This window comes from Mauremys mutica, chromosome 2 (assembly GCF_020497125.1).
Source record: "Mauremys mutica isolate MM-2020 ecotype Southern chromosome 2, ASM2049712v1, whole genome shotgun sequence".
Lineage (NCBI taxonomy): Eukaryota > Metazoa > Chordata > Testudines > Geoemydidae > Mauremys > Mauremys mutica.
The window spans coordinates 46865710-46878477 of NC_059073.1; positions in this window are offsets into that span (position 1 = coordinate 46865710).

The following is a 12768-nucleotide window of genomic DNA, read 5'->3' on the forward strand; positions in this document are numbered from 1 at the left end:
TGACTGTCATGTGAACTCTTCACTTCCACTTTGCATAAACATTCAAGCAGTTGAACTACTGCTAGCTAATATGTGAATTATAAATGCAAATTCTAAGAGTTCATCAAGAATTAATTACAAATTGTATACTGGATTGTAATAGCCAAAATTTGAAATTCACAAATCATCCAATGTATAAATCACAGATATGAAGTTCCTGTACTGAATGTTCTCAATGAACAGTTTAAACTATTGATATAGAAGAAAAATTCATAAACGAGTTAATGAATAATCTTAAATAATGAACGCATTTGAGAATTTTGCAAGTGGCTTGCAAATATTTCTTGTTCATTAAGGGAAGCAACATTTAGCTAATACGTTGTTTGTTATGAATTATTTGCTCAACTGTAATGGTTACTCAGATCAAATAAGTGTCTCACAGTCCATTTCCCTCCCTCCCCCATTTTTGTTTGCTCCTATCATACTTCATCCCATATAAGTATAAAACTGTTGTAAGAATCATTGCCAGGACTAGCTGATTTGCACATGCAGATTAGGTAGCTAACCATCCAACTCCTTATATTTGCACGTGCAGATATTAAAAGCTTCAAATTATAGGACAGGGTTATGTCACCTCTTCAAAGTCTGGACCAGAGAGTCTATAATCATGTACTCATAGAACTGACACATCTGAACAATACCCTTGAAAGTTGATATATCTGGGTACATATAAGACCCACATTAACTTTCTGTCTGAGCACCTTAAAAACCTACATTAATTTATCCTCACAATTACAGGGTATTATCCCTATTTTACAGATACTGCAGGACTTTGAGTACTGAACAGTGATTTGCCCAAGGCCAAATTGTCAGTCCAATGAAAGTTAGTGCCTACGCATGCATATAGACCTTCTGGGTACAGCAGGCTCTCATGAGAGGACAATATCAGAAAAAGGGTCATAAACTAGATTTTTGTGGATGACTAATCCCAAAAGAGAGATGGTTACAAAAATTTTAAAAATCAGCCCCCAACATTTCTGGTCACTTGAAAATAGCTGCTGTAAACAATAACATCTGCTGAAGATGGATAGAATAATACTTAATAAGATTCCATTTAAAACACATGTGATGTGATTCCCAGTTAAAATAACATGAATTATGTGTCTTATTTCCTCAGGGAAATGATCTGTTAATATACCTTCTAACTAAAAGCTATAATGCAAAAGGACAATATCATATGTCTGCCTGTCATACACCTGTATCCCTTTCTACAACTCTGTGACCTATAGGCAAATTAGAATATTTGCCAGGTTTCCTGATGGGGTACCACAGGTAGAGATGCACTGAGGTTTACTAACTTCAATTCAAGGTGAACTCTGGCTGCTTACTCCACTTCAGTTCACATATAATTTAGATCAAGTCCTCCGCCAAGCAAATGAATGTCAATAACAATTCTCTATCTGAATGACTGTTGCACTTGTGTCATTTGATGTCAGAGTGTCAAGTGACAACATAGCTAAAATTGTGCTTTGGACTACATGAAGTTTCAAATCATGTTTTTCTGTTTCTTCACATTATTTTGGGAGGGGAAGGAGAGCTTTGAATGAACCCAGACAGACACGTAGGCTTTAAATTATGTTTTGTGAACTGAAGCAAGGCAGATGCTCCCAACGAGCACACATTTTGCTACTGTTTGCAAAGCAGACGCATGCTGGCACATTGTTGTAGGACATGAATTATACTTCTATGCTCCTGATTTGTAACCACACCTGTATACCCTTAGAAATGCTAATAGAAAAATATGAATTTAGGCACAAAGGAGAATCTAATAAGAAGAACATTTGAATGGGTAGGAAAATGTCTTCTCCCCACCCCCCAGTCATTAGGGCTGGAGGAACATGCTTATAGTAATTAGGTAAGATTGATTTAGAGGCCGAACACCACCCACAATTTGTGTAGTCTGGGGTCAGGCGGGCAGCTGCAGAAACCGCTCAGCTAATTATGAGAATTCACTGTTCGTTAATAGAATCTCTCTCCACAAACAGCAGCTGTGTGTTTGCTCACGCAGATTATTAATTCTGGCCTTGCCTCAGCTGCAAATTTCTGCTGCGTCGAAAGGAATCCTCTGATAGAAGTGTCAGTTATCACCCAAGCAATGCCAAGGGGGTGAGGGGGAAGAAAAAAAAGGAAAGAAGGGAAAATATCTTCTAATCACAGGTGTATGAAGATTTTTTGCATATCCCTCCCTTTTCTGCCTCTTACTCCCAAACAATTAAATGCCAATTTTGGAACTCATTAATCTGTAGGCAACCTAGCGAGATCTAATTTATACCTGTCAGGAGCAATGGGCAGCAGCTAATAGGAAAGTAATTGCAATAGAAGTCTGTTTTCCCACTTGATAGTATGCTTGCTTTTAATGACAAACCTTTGATAGTGCAACATCAGAACACTATCAGGGATCATTTCGTGTGTTGGAACTAAATATATATGCTCTGTTTGGGAGAACACAATAAGCACAAGCATGGATCATGAAGAGACTCATGCTCATGTTTTACTTTATACAGCAACTTTACATGAGAAATATAGCATATAACCATTTGTGGGAAATGAAAATATTTTTTCATACAAGATAAGAAATAAGGTTAGTTTTCTATATATTTTTCTTCCTGTAAAATAAAAGTGTACAGTGAAATCCTGGCTCTGTTGAAGACAGTGGCAAAACTTTCATTGACCGCAGTAGGGCCAGGATCTCACCCTTGGTTCTTAAATCTGATACCCATATAGAATATCATCACTTTGATTCCAATGAATCTCATGCCTGAGTTGGGTTAATGTGATAGGATGAAATATTTATTATTTACGTGGGACACCATCCATCAAAAAGCTAGCCATGGTGATTCAGAAATTTTCCCAGAAACACTGCAGTCTTGGCGAAAATAAAGTGCCTACATTATCCATTATGTAAAATGTCCACATTACGCATTCAGCTGGAGACAGGGTGGGCACTCAGGATACATGCATCTGCAAAACTAAACCGGGGAAGAGCCATGTTTTTCCTATATGAGATGCTGAGTATAGCAGTAGCCATGGGAGTCAGTGGATACTAACATCTGCTTTGTGATAGAGATACAGTCTTCTGTAACACTGAGTCATGCCATGTGACTGGGGCCAAACCATTCTCTTACAAACACTCCTGTGTGTTGCACCCTTATTACATATTGGGTGCAGGGGCGGCTCTAGCCATTTCTCCGCCCTAAGCATGGCGGCACGCCGTGGGGGGCGCTCTGCCAGTCGCCGGTCCCGCGGCTCCAGTGGACCTCCCGCAAGCGTGCCTGCAGATGCTTCACCGAAGCCACGGGACCAGTGGACCCTCCGCAGGCACGCCTGCGGGAGGTCCACCGGAGCCGCCTGCCACCCTCCCGGCAACCGGCAGAGCGCCCCCCGCGGCATGCCGCCCCAAGCATGCGCTTGGTGTGCTGGGGCCTGGAGCCGCCCCTGATTGGGTGAGAAAATACAGTGCAGGAAACAGATTTACGACAATAATCTAGTGAGAAGTGGGTTTTTGTAATGATGACCATTGGAAAAACTAAACCATCAGGCTGATGATAATCAAGCCAGACCTAACTAATCTGTGGTGTGTTTCCATTGATTTCTACACTTCAGTGAAGTTGTAGCAAGCATGAACTTTGCCCACTATGTTTTGTCTTGTCTAGCACAGAAAGGGATGGAATGAGTTAGTGGACTGATAGTGTGATTAAAAAACCTTTCACTAGAGCTAATCGAAAGCCGGCTTTTTCACCAAAAAGGAAATCTTTAGCCAAGATAATGTTTTCCGAATCAGTTCTCACTCTCACCTCTCTCATGCTACTTAAAATAAAGCCCAAATTGGTAATTGGTTTAATCCTAACCAGCCTGCTCTCACTCCGCTCCCTAATGGAGCTATTCAATTACAGGGCATAGCCAAGGCCTGTAACCTTATGCAGATTACTGCAAAAGGAATCCCTAGAATTTTGCATGAGATCTTGAGTATCATGCAAAACCAACATTCGAAAGGTGGTCTGATACCTAATTCACACAAAAAAAGGCATTACACCAGTCACCCAAATGACTTGGGCTAACTTCAATGCCTAAACTATTCTAACCTCATAAAGTGGAATCTAACCCCATTGATGGGAAACTCTAATCCCTGCTGTCAAGACTAACTTCCCAAAATTGCAATTCTGTGAAAGAAACAAACCAAATTAATCTCTATCACACCTTCACATTTATGTGATTACTACTGGTAAATGTTAACTGTAGTAGACATTAATATAATATATATGAATGGTGGAGTAACAGTAACAATACTGTACTTTCTGTATTGCTGAATGTAGGCATAGATCATTCATATTATAGAAAAGTTTGAGTTATGGTAATCATAAAAGCTAGGTGATGTAATATAAAATATGCTTGTTTTAAAGACAGCACAATAAAAATCCTGCATATTGTAAATAAGTTTCTGCATCTATAAGCCCATCACTATGGCATTGAGCAAGTAGGGAAATATAGTATTTAAAATATGGCATGTTAGTTTTAGGTAAATTGTCCATTGATTCTCATTTTGTAAAATTTTGTACAACTACATAGTTTACTGGAATACAATCTTTCTAGCTGGAAAAGGAAATTGACTTACGTTACGTTTACTCTGCTGTCAATGAATAAGATTAGCATAGTTTAGTTGTTTAATTGGCATTTCTTCTTCACTTGTTTTTAACTGTGATGAGAAACCAATTTAACCTTATTGTCTGATTGACCCTGTTACCTTGATTTTGAAAATAAAGATAGTAGGTAAAAAAATATAAAGTAATGTAGGAATCTAAGTCCCACTGACTTTCAATAGGCCTTTAACTGCTGAAGTCGCTTAGGCAATTCTGAACATTCTACCCAGTGTATTTTTTCGTAATTTGTATTTGTTTGGATGGATTGAATAAATATATGGTCTGATTGCTTTATATCTTATATTAGCAACTGAAGTTGCTATACATATTATTGTATAAGATTTCAGATTAGATTTATAAATATGCAAAAGGTTGGGTTCAGTCTTGTTATAACTTAAAACATTTGTCCTATTGGATTCACCATGGGTGGCAATAGGTTACACAATAATGATTTCACAGGTGTAATGAACTCATTATTTAGGTTTGTCAAAACATGCTAAGAGTATTCCTAGCAAAAGTAAAAGTGGAACTAAAACTGGAATAAGTCAGTGGAAAATATCAAGTTACCTGAGCCTTTCTTGTATGTGAGATAAATTACTAACTTGGAGTTGGCTAGTAAATTGCTGCTTATTTTTTAAACAGTATTTAAAGAGTTTAATTTAAACATTGATTTCACTTATACTTAGTTAAAGGCCTGCATGCATTGCATAGCACGGCTTTTCATCTTCAGCTATGGATTAAGAAGTCTGACTTTATGATTACCGTGATATATATCCTATAACTTCAATCTCACTAGTAACAATCCATGCCACAAAGCTACTATATAAAATAGATGCCTGGGCTAAGTGACTGTAACATAGTGACTTAGCAGCAAAGAGTCTTGTGGCACTTTATAGACTAACAGATGTTTTGGAGCATGAGCTTTCGTGGGTGAATACTCACTTCGTCGGATGCATGACGAAGTGGGTATTCACCCACAAAAGCTCATGCTCCAAAACGTCTGTTAGTCTATAAGGTGCCACAAGACACTTTGCTGCTTTTACAGATCAAGACTAACACGGCTACCCCTCTGATACTTGACATAGTGACTTAGTCACCTGTTCCTTGGAATGTTTTTTCCATATTTGCCATGATGTCACTCCCAAATGAGAAATGGAGCTGTTGTTCCTTGCTTTTCTCTGCGCATAAAGAATATCAAACTTCTGTGCTTTAACCAACTACGTTTAACTCTAGTGACCAAATTTGTTCTTAATAAATGGAATGTCATTTTTTTAGGATTTGTTTCCTTTCAAACAATGGTATAATTTTGGCTTTACGCATTCCATTTTTCTCCATTGTCACCCAACCTGTGGTTAGGGCATATTAACAAAGTACCAAGGAAAAGCCTGAGTTAACCTGAAGTTATTTCTTCATAAGTAACTAAGACCATTATTCAACAGAAAAATCCTTAAAGACCTCAAAAGGCATATTAGCAAAACTGTTTACATACTATAGGGAGTTTGCATCAATCACAAATTCATTCACCAATTAAATTAGATTCAGTTCTCTGTTTTATTAGTTTAAAAAAGTACTCTTGAGCTACAGCCCATTACTTCAAACATAATCAGTTAAATCTGCCTCTGCTTAAAATTTGCATGAATAAAACGTATTGTGTTTGGCAATACATGTTGTTTTCCAAGTGCAATAGGGATGAGGAATTGCACTGCAGTCCTGGGTTCATGAACCTGTGTGTGTAGCAGGGTGGTTACCCGCTTCTGCCTTGAGGGGTTTAAAAAGCAGCCCTAGAGAGGGCTGGAGCTCTAAAAGCTGGGCTGATTGGGGAAGCAGCTGCAGCTGGGCCACGCCCCAAGCAGGCCACAGCTGGCCTGTATAAAAGGGCTGTGAGCCAGGAGCCCAAACAGTCTTCCTCTGCCTGTAGAGGGAGAAGGGCCTGGCTGCAGGGAGCGAGAAACAGGGTACCTGAGTGGAGCAGAGCTGGAGAAAGGAAGAGGAGCTGGGGAGCTCCAGGCTGGAAAGCCCTAGGCTGCGGCCTAGCATAAGCCTAACAGGTACTGGGGGGCAGCCCAGGGGCAGGCCAAGGCAGCAAGTCCAAACCAATCTTGCCAGTGATGAGTAGGCTGATACTGCGTCTGCCCCAGGGCGCGGGGGCTAGACCAAGGGTCGGCAACCTTTCAGAAGTGCTGTGCTGAGTCATCATTTATTCACTCTAATATAAGGTTCCGCGTGCCAGTAATACATTTTAACGTTTTTAGAAGGTCTCTTTCTATGTCTATAATATATAACTAAACTATTGTTGTATGTAAAGTAAATAAGGTTTTTAAAGTGTTTAAGAAGCTTCATTTAAAATTAAATTAAAATGCAGAGCCCCCCAGACTGGTGGCCAGGACCCGGGCAGTGTGAGTGCCACTGAAAATCAGCTTGAGTGCCACCTTTGGCACGCGTGCCATAGGTTGCCTACCCCTGGGCTAGACGATGACTGGCAATAGCCTTATACTGAGGCGAGGTGGGAAGGGAGACCCTAAGACTGAGAGAAAGGGGGCAGCACCCCAGCTAACAGGGCACCGGAGCCCAGAGAGGGACACGGGGGCCAAGCAGTAGTGGATCACTGGCCTGCAGAGGGTACTCCGGGCTGGAAAAAGAGCTAATTCCCTGAGAGACCAGCAGGAGGCGCCGCAGGGGTGAGTCCGCACACTTACCATGTGTAAGACCACATTCAGTTAAAATTAGTCAGTTTGGTGTCAAATACACTAATTGGCTAAACAGAACAATTGATAGAACAATCTAGTAGCATAACCATAGAGTAATAAAGGATCTCAGACTTCCAGGTTACAGTCCATCTGACAGAATGAATCCACTAGGATTGGATCCATTGCTGATGTTGTTTATATATTGCTCTTCTCTCATTTTTCATACTTTCTTTCCTTTTTTTCTCTAAGGTGCTTGCTGTGTCCTGTAAAAACCCCTTCCATCTCAGGGTCAGATCCTCTAGCTCCATGTCTCCCCCATTGCTTTAGGCCACTCCCCCACCACTCCCGCATACACTACTTTTTGTTGCAAACCACAACATTTCTCTTTTTGTTTTCTTCTAGGCATCTTAACACTTATTCTATTCTTATAACTCTTTTTCCTTGTTCCAGACTGTAGGTCTTTTCATCATGTATAGGCCCCCAGGTCTTCTGTTGTCTAGATTGAGGCATCTCTCTTCTTTGGGCCCTGGCTATAATAATCTTTTATCCTCTTCATTCCTCTCTTTCCTCCATTCCCTAATTCATTCTGCCACCCCCCCCTCACACACACACTTTTTCATATTGGTCTATCTGTCAAGGTACTTATAATAACACACATTGTCACAATATTCTTCCTGGACCCAACATTTTCATCACACTTAGCTAGATGACTTCTTGACACATAGTTCTGACGCATTTGGCTTCAGGTGTGCTGGTGAATGAAAAGTCATTCACCTCTCTTTCCTACACTCACTGCAAAAGGCACAGATTAACAGCATTTAATAACATCTCATTTAAAACTTGGTTGGAAAAAGTACTTAAGAATATATTATGAAAACAGTCCAGGATTGGCAGGGCAATAGAATAGATAGCCAATGGGTCTTTTCTGTCTCAAATTTTATGACTTGGAAGAAAAAACATCAAGAGTTCTGTTTCTGTTGGAGTACCCATGATGCACAACTAGGTTTTATCAGCTCCACATCCCTACTGCAATTAAATGATCAGCTACAATTATGATGACTTCAAGTTTTAATGTCATCCTGTAAACACTGAGATTTTTTTCATATGAAATGTCTAGTTGGACAGTAATTACTATATGTCACTCATGTTTAAAGTCTCAAATACTGTACACAAACCATTTTTCCAGTTTGGAATAATTTTAGTAAGGCCAAATGCATATTATACATTAATGTGTAATTGATAAAACAATATAAGGGGATTATACCCTATCATGTTCTTTATCATGTTGCACATAAAGGATTTTTACTACATGTTCAAAAATTTAAAATTAAAAACCCAGCTTCCTTATAAGTTTGGTTCAATTCCAATGTATTTCATTGCTTTAGGAAAAGTGTTGCTAACACAGAAACTGAATTTTTAGCAATGCCTCCTGACTGGGTTCTAAATATGTGGCAATACTGTGAGAACTTCATTTTTGCAACCCCTTAAATAATTTCATTCCTGCCGACAAGTAGTTTTATTTAGTATGGCTTTCTAATACTAACATTTGTTGTTTGTGTATCAGATTGCTGAGCTTTTCATACAATGGGGATAATTTCAAGATTATACTGATATCCCTTGTAATAAATTATTTAATATATTTTTGAAAAAGGAAGTAAAAGAAGCTCCTCTGGGTAATTGATGTGCAGCAAGCCACAGCATCAGTTGTATGTTCATTTTCTCCTATGTATGCAATTATCCACTCAGCCTGTACCCAATAATATTATTTTTCTTCCCAAAATGGAAGTATATAAAACCATTAAAAATAATCCAAAGAATTCTATTTGCTGAATAAATTTTAATTTGCATGGCACCAGAATTTTTTTATTAATGGGAAATAAATTATTGCAATCTTATGGAAGGCGACAAGTTAATAGCTTTGTGAAAAGTAATGGAGAGAAAATGATCTTGAAAAGGTCAGGTCTCCTGTCAGTGTCTTTATGCACAATTAAAACAAGTCAAGAAAGTGGCTATATAATCAGGACCATGAATATGCATTATATCCTAATGAGAGTGTGAAGATGGAGATGGGTTAGTGCTAAAGTCATGGTGAGGTGGTGACATAAAAATGGTAATTTGTGATGTAGTATTTAACTACGTGCTTCTGTTTCCTGTGGGAAGATTAACTCATTGCTACCTAGCTAATCATTATTGTATCAATACTATAGCGAGTCTATACAAAATAACTCTTTATAATATCATTCAAATTCATTCACGTATCAAGTGCCACACCATAGGCATGGCTGAATATAGTTAAATACTTCTGCTGTCTCTCTGTGATGTGGTGAGTCCTCAGAACCCCTTATACTGTAATGCTTGTTGATGGTATATGGTCAAATACCTTTTCAAGCCATTAGCAGATTTCATTTATTGCTTCCTATAAATAACTTGGCTGGGCACTGGGGCTCTCCAACAAGAGAATAGCAGCAGGAATCCTTCCCTTGCAGACTATGGCATGGGAACACTGCTGGTCCTACAGCCAAAGAGATCGAGTTGATTCTGCAGACCTAGCATCACCCCATCTGTTTATGGAGAGAAGGACTGGTGAATAGTGGCAGAAACGCCAGTACACATGCTTCTTTCCTCCTCACATTCAGAGAAGGGGCAGAATCTGGGTCATCACTTTTGTTTTGACTAAATCCCAGTTCCAGTTAGGAGACCCCCTTGGAAATAGACATGAGCAGAAATAACCAACTACATCAAGAAGTTAACTTACGTTCTTATGTGGTTGATTTCCCTCCTGGTAATATGTTCTTTTAGTGGGTCCTACTGCTGCTAATAGATGTTATTGAATCACCTGTGACTATTCTACATTTTAACTGAAAAGCAGTATGAGCATTCTGAGTCAGTGGTCATTTATTAAAAGATAATCATAACTGATCAATGATTCTGATTAGCTAACAGTAATTTATAGGGTTAAAACACCTCTTGCAATGCTGTTTATTTGGGAATGTCAGTAGAAGCCACTCACTGAGAGCTTGATTCTGCACTTTATTAGAAAATATGAATACATAGAAAAAAGAAAGCACAGCTGGAATTGTGCAATGTTTTGTTTGGGTGGCAGGGTTGTGTTCAGACCTGTCTGATTACATGCTCATAGTTGTATTCAGTTAATAGCTCTTCCCATATAGTGGCTCGTGTACTCTACACTAGTTTGCCATTTGCCTAATTCTGCCCATCCTAGGACAGGTTTCTTAGTTATGGCCAAGACATCTACATCCAACCTAAAATATGGGAGATCCAGAACTAGATCTAACGTCATGTGTCCATTCAGGGATAGATGTAAGGAAGTGTAATACTGGTGGATGGATTTCCCAATTGCAAGCAAAGTCCCTGTGTAAGCTGATTTAATTCCTCGTTACTACATCACTGGAGTTGCCCCTAGTCATAGTATATGGTGACTTTAACATCCGTATAGATGATGCATCTTTGGAGTCAGCTCAGGATAACCATGAGACTCCCTCTGGTCATTGTAAGCTGAAAACTCAGAGCAGATAGACATACTTTGATTCTGATATTTGGGCTGGAATTAAAGTGTGATGGAATGGATATTGTACACATGGTGTGAGCTGGTCACTGCCTCCTGCGTTTTCAGCTTGGGGCAAAGAGCCTATTTTGATTGTTCACCTTAGGAGACTGATTAAACTGAGGTGTTTGGACTTTAGGGGGTGAATATTATTTTTCTGACACTGCTCTTTTGAGAGATTGGTAAAACTTTATTTCTTTTCTCCACCTTTGAGAGGCCGTGTGTCTTCTGGGTGTCCTTGGCTTCATCTTACCGATGAGCCTTAGCAGATGAAGGGTGGAGGGCAGCCTGCTGGAGCCCTGGCACACCAAGTCTTAGACTGAAGATTTTGAAATAAATATTTTTTAAAGATTGTATACTGTGGTTGCTAAATGAGACAAAGAAGAGATTTTTTCCTCCATCATAGCACCTGCACATTTTTAAATAGATTTAGTCCATCAAATGGATTGTTGGATTAATACAGACTTTCTTCTCTTGTGAGCCCTACTTTTGTGGCCTCCATTGTGAGAACTACTTATTACTATAGTTTAGTTAGTTAGTTTAGTTAGTTAGAAGACCAAAGTAGAGTAGATTTGCACTTAGCTGCCTACATCCATAATAGAAGAGCAGACATCACAGATCACACTGCCATCCACTAACTGTGGTGTGAACATTTTAGTGAATTACTTAATTTCCACCACATGCATCTGACGAAGTGGGTATTCACCCAGGAAAGCTCATGCTCCAATACGACTGTTAGTCTATAAGGAGCCACAGAACTCTTTGCTGCTTTTACAGATGCAGACTAACATGGCTACCCCTCTGATACTTAATCATGTATCTACTGTTTCTGATGATGTCCACAAATTGCTCACATCTAATGTGATTGCCAGTCCACCCACATGAGCTGAGGTGTTGAAGACTGTTCAAGTAATGGAAAATGACAGATCTCCTGGTCCCTGTCATTCCAGGTGAAGTTTCCAGACATGAAGGAAATCTTCTCATTAACAGGCTCTTTTCGTTTTTCTTATATGTCGAACTTCAAGAAATTGCACTGCACAACTGAAGGATGCCAACATTGCCACTATCTACAAGCATAAATTATCAAAGAGCCAGTGTGGTAACTACCACAGTATCTCTTTGCTCTTCGTGGCGGGCAAGAGTCTTGCATGGAACTTTCTGAACAGTCTCCTGACTCAAATAATTGACAATGTACTATCTGAGTCACAGTGTGACTTTCATGCTTAGCGGAGCACTGTTGACATGATTTTCATCATTCAACAGTTATAGGAAAAATGTCTGGAAGCAACATGGAATCTGTCCATGGACAATAATCAAAGTCTGTAATGCTGTTGCCCTTGTGACACTGCTCTGTGTTCAAAACATGGACCTGTTGTAACAGCACATTAAAAAGCTTGATAGTTTTCATTTGCAACACCTATGATGATTGCTGGGCATGAAATAACAGGACTGGGTTTCCAACATGGAAATCCTGGTGAAAGCTGGTTCAGTTGGCATTGAGGCTCATTTGATCTGCGCCCATGGATTGACCATGTAATTTGCATGCCTGAGACCCTATCTTTGAGCAATTGGTGATTGGTTGGGTTGCATGGTGCTATTCCTAAAGGATAGGTGTCCATGACTTTTAAGATGAATTGCATTGAACAGCTGGAAGCATAGTGCCAGGTACTGAAACAATGTGCAGCTCAATCAACACAACTAGGCTAATGGCTCTGTGCTTGGCATCCATTGTGAGAATCGTTATTATTTATTATTATTTTATTTTGTTATTTTTCAGGAAAAAAGTGCAGTAGATTTGGACTGAGCTGCCTACATTCATAACAGCAGAGCAAGATCATAA